The sequence below is a fragment of the Epinephelus moara genome, chromosome 12 (assembly GCF_006386435.1).
Source record: "Epinephelus moara isolate mb chromosome 12, YSFRI_EMoa_1.0, whole genome shotgun sequence".
Taxonomy (NCBI): Eukaryota; Metazoa; Chordata; class Actinopteri; order Perciformes; family Serranidae; genus Epinephelus; species Epinephelus moara.
This window is the reverse complement of record NC_065517.1, coordinates 39,324,317-39,338,761: the sequence shown is the minus strand read 5'-3', so window position 1 is coordinate 39,338,761 and position 14,445 is coordinate 39,324,317. Positions and strand designations below refer to the sequence as shown.

The 14,445-nt window shown below is 41.3% G+C and overlaps 1 protein-coding gene across 2 annotated transcripts in view; it reads left to right on the top strand.

Moving 5' to 3' along the window:
• The window catches only part of pak5 (p21 protein (Cdc42/Rac)-activated kinase 5), a 154,836-nt gene that overhangs the window by 21,869 nt on the left and 118,522 nt on the right, over positions 1-14,445 (top strand). Inside the window, exon 2 of one of the 2 annotated variants that reach the window (XM_050058803.1) lies at positions 997-1,070. The gene's annotated coding sequence lies outside the window, so the exon portion shown is untranslated. Of the gene's footprint in view, positions 1-996; positions 1,071-7,922; positions 8,039-14,445 lie in introns of those variants that run through there. The other variant, XM_050058802.1, reaches the window with a different exon arrangement.

Sequence of the window (14,445 nt, the reverse complement as noted above, 5' to 3'; positions counted from 1 at the left end):
CTCCTCTTTGTTTAATTTTAGATTTAAATAATTTAGGTGGTCGGGGGACAGACACCGTTTGTATAAAACTATGAAAACTATGGCTGGGTAACTGAACTAGAAGCTCAGAGAGGCGTATAGGACTGCGTCTCCGAGTCCTGGTCTCAACTCTGGGTTGTCAGGGATTTAAATTACTAATAAAGTTTGCCAGGTTCCTAGAAATGAGAGCAGCTCCNGACTGCGTCTCCGAGTCCTGGTCTCAACTCTGGGTTGTCAGGGATTTAAATTACTAATAAAGTTTGCCAGGTTCCTAGAAATGAGAGCAGCTCCATCCAAAGTGGGATGAATGCTGTCTCTCCTAATAAGACCAGGTTTTCCCCAGAAAGTTTGCCAATTATTAACGAAACCCACATCATAGCGATGTGTCAGTGAAATAAACCACTTTTCATGGCACTATCCTGGCAGGAAAAGCAGCGATGTCTCAGTAAAAAAAAATGCTTTTTGTGGCACATAGCAATGTGTCAGTAAAAAAACGAATACTTTTTGTGTCACCATCCTCGCAGGAAACATAGCGATTTCTCAGTAACAAACCACCACTTTTCATGGCACTATCCCAGCTAAAAACAGTGACACATCACTAAAAACTGTTTGGAGGCTAAAAAGCCGCTGGAAACCCAGCAATGACTCGCCACAAACACAACTGGTTTTGTTGTTTGTTGGTCGCGAGCAGGGGTCTGCAGCTTGGCAGTTATCTTGCCTCGGTGCTAAACCATCCACTGTCCCTTCCCACCTCTAACGACAAAGTCAGCTCATATACTACGTACCTTTAGAAACATTGATATGATATGTATGAAATGTACAAATGTAACATATCCGTGTTTTGCAGAAACGTACAATGCCAGCATTTTCCTCTGGCGACCTGGCTGCAACTTTTACAAGCATCCATTTATGATGGTTACACATATGTAGCACATATGTGCAGTGAGAGCAGGAATGCATTTCTGATTCATTTTACAGGTTTTGAAGTCTCCACCTGTAACCAGCTGGTGAGAGGGAGAAGGGAAGATGCATCCTTGCAAGCAAGTCCACTGGTAAGATTTATCGGGCTGATGAGCCTGAGGGAAGGTGGTGAGAGGGAAGGACGTGTGGTAACAGCTCCCTCATTGATCTCTATGTTTAACAACAACACAAAGAGCTAGACCTTGGCATGATAGTGGATACTGAGCTCTGTGCCTCCTCTCTTATTGCCTCCCTCAGTTAACCAGGCAGGCAGACATAAGGACTTAACTGTCACAGTGGGAGAAATTGACTCGTGCCCTCGCACTTTCACTTACTGTAGTCAGGGGAAGAGCCCCGCGCTACAAACGGCACGTCAGAAACAGAGATGGGAGATCAATGAGGGCTGTGACACTGTCAGAGCTGGCAGAGGCTGTCACACTGTGCGTATCCCCAATGCTCTGGGGCTACAGCCTGTGTCTGGCTTCACTTGAGAAACACTTACATGTACACTCATGCCTAACATATTCTTTAGAAACAGCAAAACGACAATGTGATACAGTAATGCACTGAAAAGGATGTAAAGCTGTTTTTGTCTGAAGCAACAGATCAGTTGATAATCAAGCTTTGGCATCAAATATACCAGAATATTTTAAATATTATTTTGCTTTATCACTTAATCTTGAGCCCCTGTTCTGAAAGAGTGTGTCTGCGTCAAAATCTAGACTGATGTGCCTACCTGTATGTTGCAGATTCTTAAATTGATATATCAAATCAAATGACCACAAAGCAAAGTTACAGTCAGATACTATTCCAGTATTAAACAACTGTACAAACTGCAAATAGACTGGAAGGAAATGGGGGTGAAACAAGCCCTGCAGCTAACTTTTACCCCGGAGCTGCCTGGCAGGCCAATCGGCCATGTTTGAATTAATATGAATAATTGAAATCATGATACAATCCGTTAACTATCAGTCCTACCAAAGTCTAATGTTAATATTATATATATTGTATATATACTGTGTATATATATATATATATATGTATATATCAATCATTCCCACTCCAGAGTGATGTCTGTGAATCTACGGGGCTCCAGGTTTGGAATTATTGGCACGGGGCAGTTATTCCCATAGTGGGATCTGGGGACTTCTCAAAGGTCTTTGGGTTAGTGTAAGCCCTTTCACTGTTTTCCTCCTCTTTCTATAAAGATAGCCTGTACTATTTCAAGTGGTTTAACCCTTCATCAACACCTTTTAGAGCAGATTTTTACAGTATTTTGTCATTCGATTGAAATGTCACTGTTTAAGCCTGATAAGTTGAGTTTGGTACAACTATCACCTAATGTAGCAGAAGCTGAATGTCTGTTTCAGACATTTTTCTAGCCTATTACTTTTAGCTATTTAAACCATCAACTTATTTTTAGTTAGGCTAACTATTTCAACTCTTATGTCTTTTGGGTGACTATTTAAAGTTACCCTGGAAATCAAGAGTTCTCGCTGGAGCACAATTTGAATTTGCTCAGCCATGCCCTTGGAGCTGAGCTGCACCAATCACATCGGTGTATCTGATATAGGCGGGGCAGAGGCGAGCTAAACAGACAGATAACAGTCAGTAAACATTGCAAGATGGCTACGGATGAACACCAGTTGTTTGAAACGGCTTTGGCCGCTACAATGAACGAGTTAGACTTGGCTTTTTCTCTAAAAGAGGAACAGAAGACGGCGCTCGAATCTTTCCTTTGCAAGAAGGACGTTTTTGCTGTTTTGCCGACCGGATATGGCAAGAGTCTAATNTTGCAGAGTGTTGGAGATATCAGCCGTAGAGATGTCTGTCTTCTCTTCAGTATAACAGACCTAGATGGCACTCAGCTTGTGGTGCTCAAAGCGCCAAAAAATACATTTGAAAAACTCAACATCAATGTCTCTTTCCAGAAATCATGACCTGGTTACTCAAGATAATCCACAGACCTTGTTGTGAGCAGTTTCATGTAGGAACTATTTTCTTTCTCCTGAACTACATCTGTCACTGGAATCACCGTGCAGAAGGAAGCGTGCATCTACTGTTAGATCACCTAGCACCACTGAGCTAGCTTATGTTCCAGTTCAATTGAGATTGTCCTTTATGTTTATATCTCATGCTGTCACATGCACGAGCCTCTTGTCCATGAGCAGATGCACACTTCCTTCTGCACAGTAATACAGTATGTGAGTATAGTTTGGTGGGAAGAAAATAGTTCCTACGTCAAACTGCTCCCAAGGTCTGTGGATTAGGGTGACCTCTCACTCAATAAGTAGAGCATGCACCATACATAGGCCGAGTCCTTTGCTTCGACCTGTGTTTGATTTCCACTTGTGGCCCTTTGCTGCGTGTCATCCCCATTCTCTCTCCCCCCTTTCCTGTCATTCTCCAGTTGTAAGTTTGTTTGTTTTCCAAAAATTAATATCTGTCTGAAAAAACACATTACTGTGAATCCAACATATTATCAGCTAAATTAAATTGGCTTATTTGTTAGAAAAACATTTAATTTACAGCATCCAACATAAATTATAGAACTGTCTCGCATGAACCCCTGTGCAATCATGTGAGCTAACTGAGGCTGAATCACGTATCCATAACAGCAGGAGAACTAGTTAGCTACAGTTCAGTATTCTTGAGACACATTGGCCTGTTAGCTGTATTATTATGCCAAGTGTACGGACATTTTAAGGGCCACAATGGATTTGTAACTTGTCGAGCAGGAGACCCTTGACATACCCTCCACCTCAGAAACCACCAGTAAAGGCTCATTTATGCTCCCTTTACGTACGAAAATGTATACGTCCATTTCAAACGATGTTACCTTCACTGCCCACATACTTCCATGCGCCCTTTACGTTGGCATGGGGCAGCCCAGAGTTAAAAGTTTATGACAACAACAAACTCAAAAACAAACATGGCGACTGTGGCGGAGATATTGATAATGTACCTCTTGCATAAAAGACAAAAACAGAGGCAGTGATGTAGGAGGCGGCTGTCGGTGAGGCTGCTAAATACATCGCGACTGGAGGACGGAGAATTCTTTTCTCTAATACTGCCGATGGGTAAAATTGAATTGTTATTTCTTCTTTGTGTCTCACTAGAGCTACGTATCGGGTAGTGACAGCAACACTGCCCCCACGGTTCCCAGTGGTACTGCACCGTTTGGCTCGTATCCGTAAGCTTTATGGAAACGTGCAGAAATACGGACGAAATGAACGTGGATCACGGACAGAAGGCTCCGTCCGTATCCGGATCCGTATTTAACCTTGAGCATAAATGGGCCTTAAGGGTGAGGCTAATGCACCTACCTATGCTACAGCTGCTGCTGACCAGCAGATAAAGACAAGTGCAAACAAGAGAAGACCGGAAAATATTCAGAGAATTATTTCAAGTGCAACTCAGTTTTGTTGTAGGGGGTCCCTGTTCTGCCCTTCTCTCAGCTAAGGGCGCTTGGCCCGAAAAATTACGGACCCCTGATCTAGATCTAGATCTAGATACAGGTAAGGTACAGGTATTTTTGATTTTGGAATAAAATCTCTCTTTAAACCTTATATTCAGTGCTTTAACAAATCATTTCAATTGTTTATCCATTAAGGCTATTCACTAGGCTTTTTTCACCAATGAATTATCCATATCACTGATGTTTATTAGTAATGTGGATGTTTAGCCATATTAGCCATAGTGTTCAATACTTTTAGCTAACATTATCGCTCTCATCTGTTTTAGATATCTATTTCACATCCATTAATTTTAGTTAAACAGCATTGGTTCACTACTTTTAGTTAATAATTTCTACCACAACGTTTACTCAACAGAATTTACGTAATAGTGCACAGACAGATTTGTTTGCTTTCACTGCCAACACTGCAATGTTTATGTACCAAATAATCATAAATACCCCACTGCAGAGGAGCCATCTAATGATAAAACATATTTTTGAAATTTAGACTTAATAGACAGTGTTACCATGGGGCTAAGATATGTTTTCAGCTCTAGGCAGGTTTTTGTAAAATCATTTTTGGTCAGAATGGCTCTTGTTATAGTTAAGGTTGCTGACCCTGGTTTATAGGCTAATTTAGACTTAATACGCAGTGTAAGGCTCATATAAGTTTTGTGGTTCCAGGCAGATTTTTTAAGTTAATTCTGACGATAGAGACAATGTGCTTCTTTTTCTTGAGCGGTCACTATGTTTGAATAGTTGTTGTTTTATTGTGATTTTTTGTAATATATCTTGCATTTAAAACGCATTTAAATGTGCTTTCCTGCTGCCTCGGCCAGGTCTCCTGTAAAGATTTTCAATCTCAGTGGGATTTCCTGGTTAAATAAAGGTTAGACAAATGAATAAATTGCCAAAGGAAACTGGTATATCTTGGTGTAGCTTGGCAAATCACCTGAAAACTCTGAGTAACAGCTCAGCTGTCTTGCAAAGGTTTTTTTTTTATTCCAGCTATCATTCATCGCTAATGTTACTGCAACCTGCATACTAGCGAAGTGGCTAATTGTCACGGTATTTTAGGTGCATCAACTGAAAACTGATGTTTAAATAAAGACAGACACATCCTCCTCTCATCACCCCCAACCCCTGGTTGAAACATTGTGCAGATATTTCACAGTGAATCTTTGTTTTGGGGCTCCATGCAGATTTTTAAAACTTGGTGATAGAGACGTGCTTGTTTTTCCTGAGAGGCCACTGTGTTTGAATAGTTGTTTTATTGTGGGTTTTTGTGTTATATTTTGTATTTATTGCATTTGAAATGTGTTTGATTGGCTGCCACCTCAGCCAGGTCTCTCTTGTAAATGAGATTTTCAATCTCAACGGGACTTCCTGGTTAAATTAAAGTTAAAGAAATGAATGGCATTTTTGATAGTTAAGGTTGCTAACCCCTGAGCTCGTCTAATGTTACCATTTTGAACTTCATCAGTAAATTACTACAATATTTACCCAGCTACAGATGGTATTGTTTTAACTATTTTATTCAATAGTTGCAGTTAACAATTCACTGACTATTTAACTCTCCATTACTTTTTAAAAACAATACAAATTACACAACTACACTATAACACACAAAAAAACAAATCAACAACAAAACAAAGAACTGAAAACAACTAAATAAACTGAAAACAACTGTTACCATTTCTTAATTCACCGAGCATTATTGTTTGAGGGCACATGGTTAAGAAAATCGAACTTGATGCAAGCCATCTTCTGATAGTCGTCCAAAAAGTTGCCACATGAGGACTGAACTAAAATAAACGCAAAACACATCTTCAATTTCAGATTAACATCCTCTTCCATAACCCAACCAAAAAACATTTTTCTTATCGAAAATATTTTGTATAGAAATTTTAATTGAAAATTGTATGACTTGGAATCTACAACAGCCTTATAAATTACATCATACACCTGTCTCCATGGAAATGGGGTATTGAATATCCCCTCCCAGTACGACTGGGATAAAAAAATCCCTGTTTTTCTGAGTAATTTATTTATTTTTCTGGTTTTGGTGTAATATTTTCTGTTTTTCATGGTATTTTTTTTTCTGTTTTTCGTGGTAATTTTTTTCCTGAACGAGGAGACGAGATACTTCAAAATCTCGCGAGAAGCTCCCACCTGGCACCTGCAAGTGACCCCTGCATCCATGGTGACTCCTGCTCATGGATGTATTTTGCATCCGTGCTCCTGCTCCTAGACAATTTCAACTACGGGATCATTAAGGGTAAGGCATGTAATTAGTTACACACAGGGTATGATAATCTAGCTGTGTTTTCCACTGCATCCTTCAAGTGTAGGCCTATCGCTCAATGTAACAGGTTAGGTTAGTAACAGGTTGTAACAACGTTAGCTGACAACTGAAATCATGCCCATACACGTTTGTCAGCTAACTAATTACGTGCCTTACCCTTATTGATCCCGTAGTTGAAATTGTCTAGGAGCAGGAGCACGATGCAAAATAAATCCATGAGCAGGAGTCACCATGGATGCAGGGGTCACTTGCAGGTGCCAGGTGGGAGCTTCTCGCGATATTTTGAGGTATCTCGTCTCCTCGTTCAGGAAAAAAAATTACCACGAGAAACAGAAAAAAATTACCACGAAAAACAGAAAAAACAAAACGAAAAACTGAAAAAAAAATTACCACGAAAAACAGAAAAAATGACTCAGAAAAACAGGGCTTTTTTTTTAAATTTGTCAAGTGAATGCAATACGCTTCCGTAAAATCATATGCCTCAAAAAAAAAAATTCACATAAAACTATTGACCTTTCTTTTAAACTAAAGCACTGCAGCTACTAATTGAAAATATTTTAAGATGTTTCACAAAACAATTCAAATGAACAGATATAACAATGCACATCTGTTATATCGCTTTATAAAAATAATGTCCTTTTGAACAAATTGTTCCTCAAAAAATATGTAATCTATTGATTAATATACTGGAATTAAACCATAACATTTGCTGCAAAATGGCGTGAAGAGAGTGGTGGAAAATACTGCAAGTGTAACCAGGCTTGAACCATGTTTTTTGTATGTAAAAAATGTTTTTTTTTTTTTTTTTTTTTTAAATCTGTCCAATACTTTTAACCTAGCTTTGTGTGTCTAAGCCACAAAGGTGTTCAGGTGCAACTCAGGTAACATATTGTGTATATGTTGTCAGTCACACTGTATTTTCTAATTGTTGAGCCCCTTCTGTGATGGACAGGGAATAAAAACCTCCTCAGGTGTCAGTAACACAGGAAAACGTCTCTATATTAACTGCAGGTGTGTGTCTAGCTGAGGTACAGTAGGCTCCGTCGCCGTGACTGAAACTTGTGTGTGCCCTGCTGCACAGGTGCTCCACATATCCAGCGCGCTCTCCGCCCTCTCTGCGCTCATTCGCTCTCCTCAACAGCCCGGATGTAGCGCACAGGACCGCACAGTCCTCCTCTCACTGATAATAACATGGCGCTGGCAGACACATAACGGTGCCCACTATAATAATAATATCCACCATAACAGACCAAAATAAGCGACGGGACATGTGAGCTCTTCGACCCCGGGACAGCCAGGTAGGCACGGAGCGTTTTATTCGACACACGAGCTTTGACGATGCGTTTTGGGTAAAAATGTGGCTGCTGCTGCTGCTGCTTCTTGCAGGGGGCAGAAAGCCGCTGTGGAAAGACGAAATGCTTGTCTAAGGGTTTAGTTTTTGTCTGTGTGTGTGTGTCTGCGGGTTTGGTGTCTCACGCTGAAACAGCAGTGTCATTCAGGGCAGGTTTGTGTCGCTGCTTACGATGCATCCGTGCAGAAATAAATCTGTCATTTTGTAGTGCATGTGTTGTCATGGCTGTCAGGCTCTCCGTGCGTCGACCGCTGTCCTTGGTATTGAACTGGGTGGGCATCACACCTATGCATGTTGCAAATAGATTCTGCAGGCCTGCTTCTCTTAAACGCTTTCATTGTGTCTCAGATGAGGAAGAATTGAGCTCGATGGTTGGTGGTCGGAGGGAAAATCAGTGTAAAGCACGTACAGTCTGATAATGTAGCAGGGGCTCACAGTGTGTGTGTGGTGCTCAATGATGAGTTTACAGCCTTAATGGACCTTTTAGCTCCCATGTTGTCATATGTCTTTATTTTCTACCGTGACAGCATCTCTTTTATTGTAACACTACTCCTCATTTATCGATCCACTGTATGACAGTGATGATGACAGTGCAGGACATTTATTTGCACTGCCCATGTCTCTCGTCTTGCTCGCAGCCAGCCAGAGTTTGCTCAGGCTAATGTAGGCCAGGTAAGGGCAGGAACAGATGGCTTGTTTTCAAGTTCAATGTGGCTTTCGGATTAGAATGTGTAGACGAAAATTAAAAGTGGTGGCTAGGCCCTCTGAGCTGGGGTTCCCCTCCTAAGCTCATAATCGCCCTAACAGCAACACTCTATTAATAGGGGTAATAATAACGTGTAGCACAAAACCTCTAAAGCTGTCAGGAGGCCTATATTTTGCCCTAGAACGTGGATCATGTAACTGTAGCGTTAGGCCCGTGTGCCTAGGAATTACAGTGGATGCAGTTTGCAGTATTTTGCATGACTGTAGATTTAAAGGGAGCTAACTATGACCTCCAGTCTACAACCGACCTAATGCAAAGTGCTGGAGCTGAAACAATGGGTGTTTTCTAGGGGATTTTAATCAACTGTTTTGATAATGATAAAATGCCTCTCTGCCTTAATGTGATGGCAGCTGAGTATCTTTAGATTTGGGTTCAAAATGACCCAACTTTTGAGGAGGTCACCTTATGCTTGAGGAAACGACCAATCGCTTATAGACTGGATAATCATCTCTCTGTTGAACTGATTGAGGCAGCAGGTGGCCATTTTGATTATCAGGGATTGGACTGCTGAAAATTTGTGGTATTTTATCAATTAATACCTCTATTGTCATGCCATAACTTATAATAATATCAGTTTACAGTAGGGATGACCCAAATCCTTGCCATGGTAATCAACGTCCAAATCTGTATTCAATTGCTCTGTTTGTAGATGTATATGCATTACCCCAAAAATCCTAAATAGCCAATAAATTAAGAGATAGTAATCCAACATTATGCAACATTATTTCTTAGTATTTATTCTCAATAAGTACATTTTAACTTATTAATAGTTTTGTGACTGTGACTCGCTCTCATCTAACATCACCAACAGTCCAGCACTACTTACACTGTAGTTTGACCACAGATGACACGCTTTAAGATATGCTAGCAAGATATATATAGCAATTTCAAAATTTGCGAAGGTGATCCTCAAAAAGTCGAGTGCCTGATGTGCCACAGAAAACTGGTATATCTTGGTATAGCTTTGCAAATCACCTGAAAACTGTAAGTAACAGCTCAGCTATCTTGTAAAGGTTTCTTACTAATTTCATGGCTAATGTTACTGCAACCTGCTTGCTAACAAAGTGGCTAATTGCCACGTTATTTTAAGTGCATCAACCGAAAACTGATGTTTAAAAAAAGGCAGACTTATCCTTCTTTCATTGCCCCCAACCTCTTCGAAGCTTTGATTAATCGCAGATATTTCACAGTGATTCTTTGATGCCCAAATACTTGGGACAGTCGGAGTTTACATACAATAAATATATCATATTATTTTATTAGCCTTTATTTCAAATTGGTGGCGAAACTGACCTTAACAGGTATTACCTTCCACTAAACTGCTACACTTTGACCTCCAAGGGCATATGTTTCTTTTTAACATGGGGGACACACATGATATGGGGGTTTTGGGGGTCTTCTGCCAGAAAATTTTGAGCTTCAAACACTTAATTTCCTGCATTCTGGTTTATGGTTTCTTAAGCACCAATCTGTGCCTTTTAGGTCTGACCAGAATGCTTCGAAGCTTCAGTGGTTGCCATGGTAATTGATGTCCAAATCAGTATTTGCATGCTTCGATTTTTATTTTGATTTTCCACCACACTAAAAGGAGGTGGCAAGTGCCAGACATGAATGAGACCAGTATTTTGCCACAAAGCAGCTTGAGTGAACATCATCTTAAGTCTGTATTAGGTCAAAAGAACATCTGTGTTTTTGATCAATGTCTGAGCCCTATTTTAACGCCCCATTGTATCCCTGTGTACACCGCAGTGCAATTTAAGGTAGCATAGCATCAGCTATTTCAGCTAAATAAAAGTACCACAGCTAGAAACAAACTTATATGATTGGTTGATGCATCACCGTGCCATAGGAGTGCTGGAAAAAGTTGAGGCCAGCTCAAGTTGTATTTGTAGTGTGTCACGCCCGTCCACACTGACAAGCGTCAGGCGTCAGTTTGTAGCTTTATGTCAGCAGCTGCCATTGAAAATGACTTGTAGCCTGTTGCTGTGTTGTGTGTAGTGCGAATGCAGCATAAATCCACCCACCCTGGGTTGTGTCGCATTCCATCAAAGCTTCGAATATTTGCAGATAACTATCACTATCATCAAGTCATTGTGTGAATGTCTTCACTTTTGGGGGGGACAAATGCACATTTTCTAAATCTTGAGGGGCACGTGTCCCCGTCATCCCCCCTGAAATCTCAAACTATGTTGACCTCTATTCTTCTTCTTGCGCCCAATGCCCTCAGTTTCCAGAGTTCTTTTTCAGACTTTATGTAAGAAATTTGTCTCCAAACGAAAGCTGAGTTAACCTTGATGATATCATCATTTTCTCAGACTTCACACAAAACTCCTACAGAACCAAAATAGACAATATTATACAACCGTTTCCACAGGCTGTGAAGTACTTCTTGTGACTAAGTACACTGATCACTTGCACTGATGTGTAAAGTTGGTGGAGTAACCCTTTAGATTTCCCTGATGGCTGCATACGACCTCTCAGACCATCATCCTGTCCAGATTTCACATCAAGGTGAAATTAGATAACAGGCTCTCTTTGTTTGTCCTTTAGAGACGATGCGTGTTATTTTATAATCGGGAAGAAACTTAGAAGCTGAGTCAATGTGTTGGTCTGTGTTCGCTCGCTTGCACACTCCCTGGTTATCCACTCTGTAATGTATTCAGTGCCAGCGCCGAGCACAACAGCTTTACATAATGATCAAAGCTTGAGGGATGCCAGAGCATGGCTTCAGCCTGCAGTAATAATAATAATAACCTTTGAAGTTATCACAATCCCACAACCTCATTCCCTTCATATTCTGCTTCTCTCTCTCCGTTCCTCATTCTCAACCTTTCACATATACACACACGCACGCACGCAAAGACCCACTCGAAGGTCCTCTCCTGTTTAATGTTTCTGGATACGGGGTGAGTACTTAAGAGAGGATAGCGATAATGAACACATGACTAACTATTTTAGTCCCTATGGCTCTGCACTAGACTGCTCTTGCTGTCTATGAGGAGTCAGCCTCCCTCGCTCGCACAAATTCATTACATAAGAGTCAGAGGGAGCCGTACATTAAATAATTTGACCAGAAGGAGAAAATCTAGCACCTCTTTGCTATGCACACTGTCTCCTTTATCGGTGCGACTTCCTCAACCTTCAAGGCTGACCTCATGTGGCCAACATCTCTGTCGCTTTCTCTGTGGTTAAGCAGTGTTTGAAATGCACGGGCGGGAATGAGTTATCTGTAATTGAAGCGTCTGATTCAGCCCTCTATTTATACATAGGAGCCTCTCGAAAGACTCACTGGCCATTTTAACCGAGTGTCTGGCATACTCACGCCGGTCGATCTCGCTAATCAAGGAGCAGAGTGAGGAAGCATGCAAACAAGGTTTTGGATAGAGGAAAGATGGAGAGAGAAGTACAGAGGGGGAGGATGGTGGGATAGATACAGACGTGAGAAGAAAGGATATTATAAGAGGAGGGCAGAGAAGAGGAAGAGCAGGACAGGTGACCACGGGAGAGGGGGATGAGGATGGAGAGATAAGCTGCAGCCCAGAGGTGGTGCTGGTAGGGAAAATACAGATGGGGGAAGTGACTGGGATAAAAAAAAAAGGGGGTTAAACGGGGGAGTGAAGAATAAAGATGAGGAAAGAGAAGGAGGGGAATAAGAGGATCAGAGGGCCAGAGTGTAGCACAAAGAGACAAGTCTATAGAAAAAGAGCCTGTCTGTCTATCTGTCTGTCAGTGTGTAGGGGGGGTCCTGCTTTCTCTCAGTCTGTCGCTTCTGCTCATTTCAGCTGCAACCGAGCAGTCTGTCTGAACGCCAGACTCATCTTCAGATGTCAGCACTTTTGTCCCAGGTTATTGCATTTTGCTGTTTTTTGTCCTGGGATTAAAAAAAAAGAAGAAAAAAAAAGCTTCCCTTGTGTTTTCTGCATGACTTGGCATGTCAGTAACAAAATGAGGTGTGTGTATATGTATGTGTTTGTGTCTGTGTGTGTGTGAGAGATAAAAGAGGAAGACAGGGAGAGATTGAGCGTATGAAAGAGACATTGTGACAGAGGAGGGGAGATGAACATGAAGCAATTTAGAGAGATATAGGAAGATATTGCGTGTGTGTGTGTGTGTGTGTGTGTGTGTGTGTGAGAGAGCTTATTCTCAGGGGTTTAGTGCTTTTTGTGTGTATCAGTGTGCACCTATGATGTGCACGTGCAAGGTTACGTTGTGGCTCATTTAAAAGGTTATGTAACCTCTGTTCATATGGTGGCAATGACTTTATGATTAGTTTCATTGTATTGAAAATATTACGTGGCAATCAGCCAAACATCTAGCTGTAGTGTGAGCTGATACCATGGATGTTGTTGGTTGAAGACTAATTAGCGTGGCATTAAGCAACATAGGTGAAGTAGTTTCGGAGTAGTAGTAGTGCTCGTTACTTAAAGAATGTAACTGATCATACACTAGGCTGCTTGTTAGACTCATGAAAAGTAATGTTACTTTACTTATTACTCCCTGCCACCTCACATGTGCACCTCTAAGTGTAGCAAAGGCTAACGTCAGATAGCTTTCAAGGTATTTTTCACCTGGGGTTTTCCTCAGGAATCTGTCTGAAGACGGAAAGTCAGTCATGGAGATAGGTGACATTGCATCCACCCAGCCTGTTCCCATTCCAAAGTTGTCAAATACCCCCGCTTTGTCAGTGTATTTAGCATCAAAAGCAACCTTTTGTGGTGGTATGATAACGACGCAGGGTGGCATTGGCTAAATGGAACCTTTCGTGGTGTTGTGATCGACCGGACATCACTTATCTTGGCAGTACAACACGCAGACAGGTGGTGTCAGTTCATAATGTGGTCGGACAGCAACTGTTGCGGCAGTAAGATACAGGATGTCATTTGTTTAAAACCCCGGTAGCAACGTAGTGTAAGGAGCTAGAAAATCACCGTATGGCGGTAGGGAAGGGTGGTGAATAGGTCTAACTAACCCCAGACTTTTACCCAGGAGCACAGTGTTTGCTTCCTGTCTGAATGTACAGGCAAACCTTGTTTTTTTTTAAATAAACCTCACCACGTGCTTTTATTGACGTCCCACTCTTGGTTGCAGCATCCTGAAACGGCAACAGCAGATGCAGGAGGAAACCTAGCTCATAACATGCAGACGTGATAGTCCACAGACAAATCAGCGGTATGTGACGACCTGGGTTGAGAACTTGTTGATCCACAAGTTCTTCGTCACTTGTAGCCTGCAGCTGTCCACGTTTAAATCCAGTTTTGGTTGTTTAGCCAGTGTAGGGCTACAGCAATTCTCCGCATCGTAGAGGGCTCACCTTTGGTGGGGTGTATTTCTACAAGCTTCATGTTGTTGTGCTGTCAGTCGTAGGTGTTTCAGGAGGTTTGAGGTCTTTTTTTCCAGGGAAAGAGTCCTCATATCACTACCTTGTTGTCGTTATATTTCCAACTGACAAAATCAAAGTAATATTTCCAGCCACTGTATAGAAATGTTTCTATCGTCCAAGCCACATTAGCTTGCTGCCTTGTGATGTTTATGCACGATGATTACGAAAATGAATCAAATCAAATCAAAAAGTAAGGTTGTAACAAGTT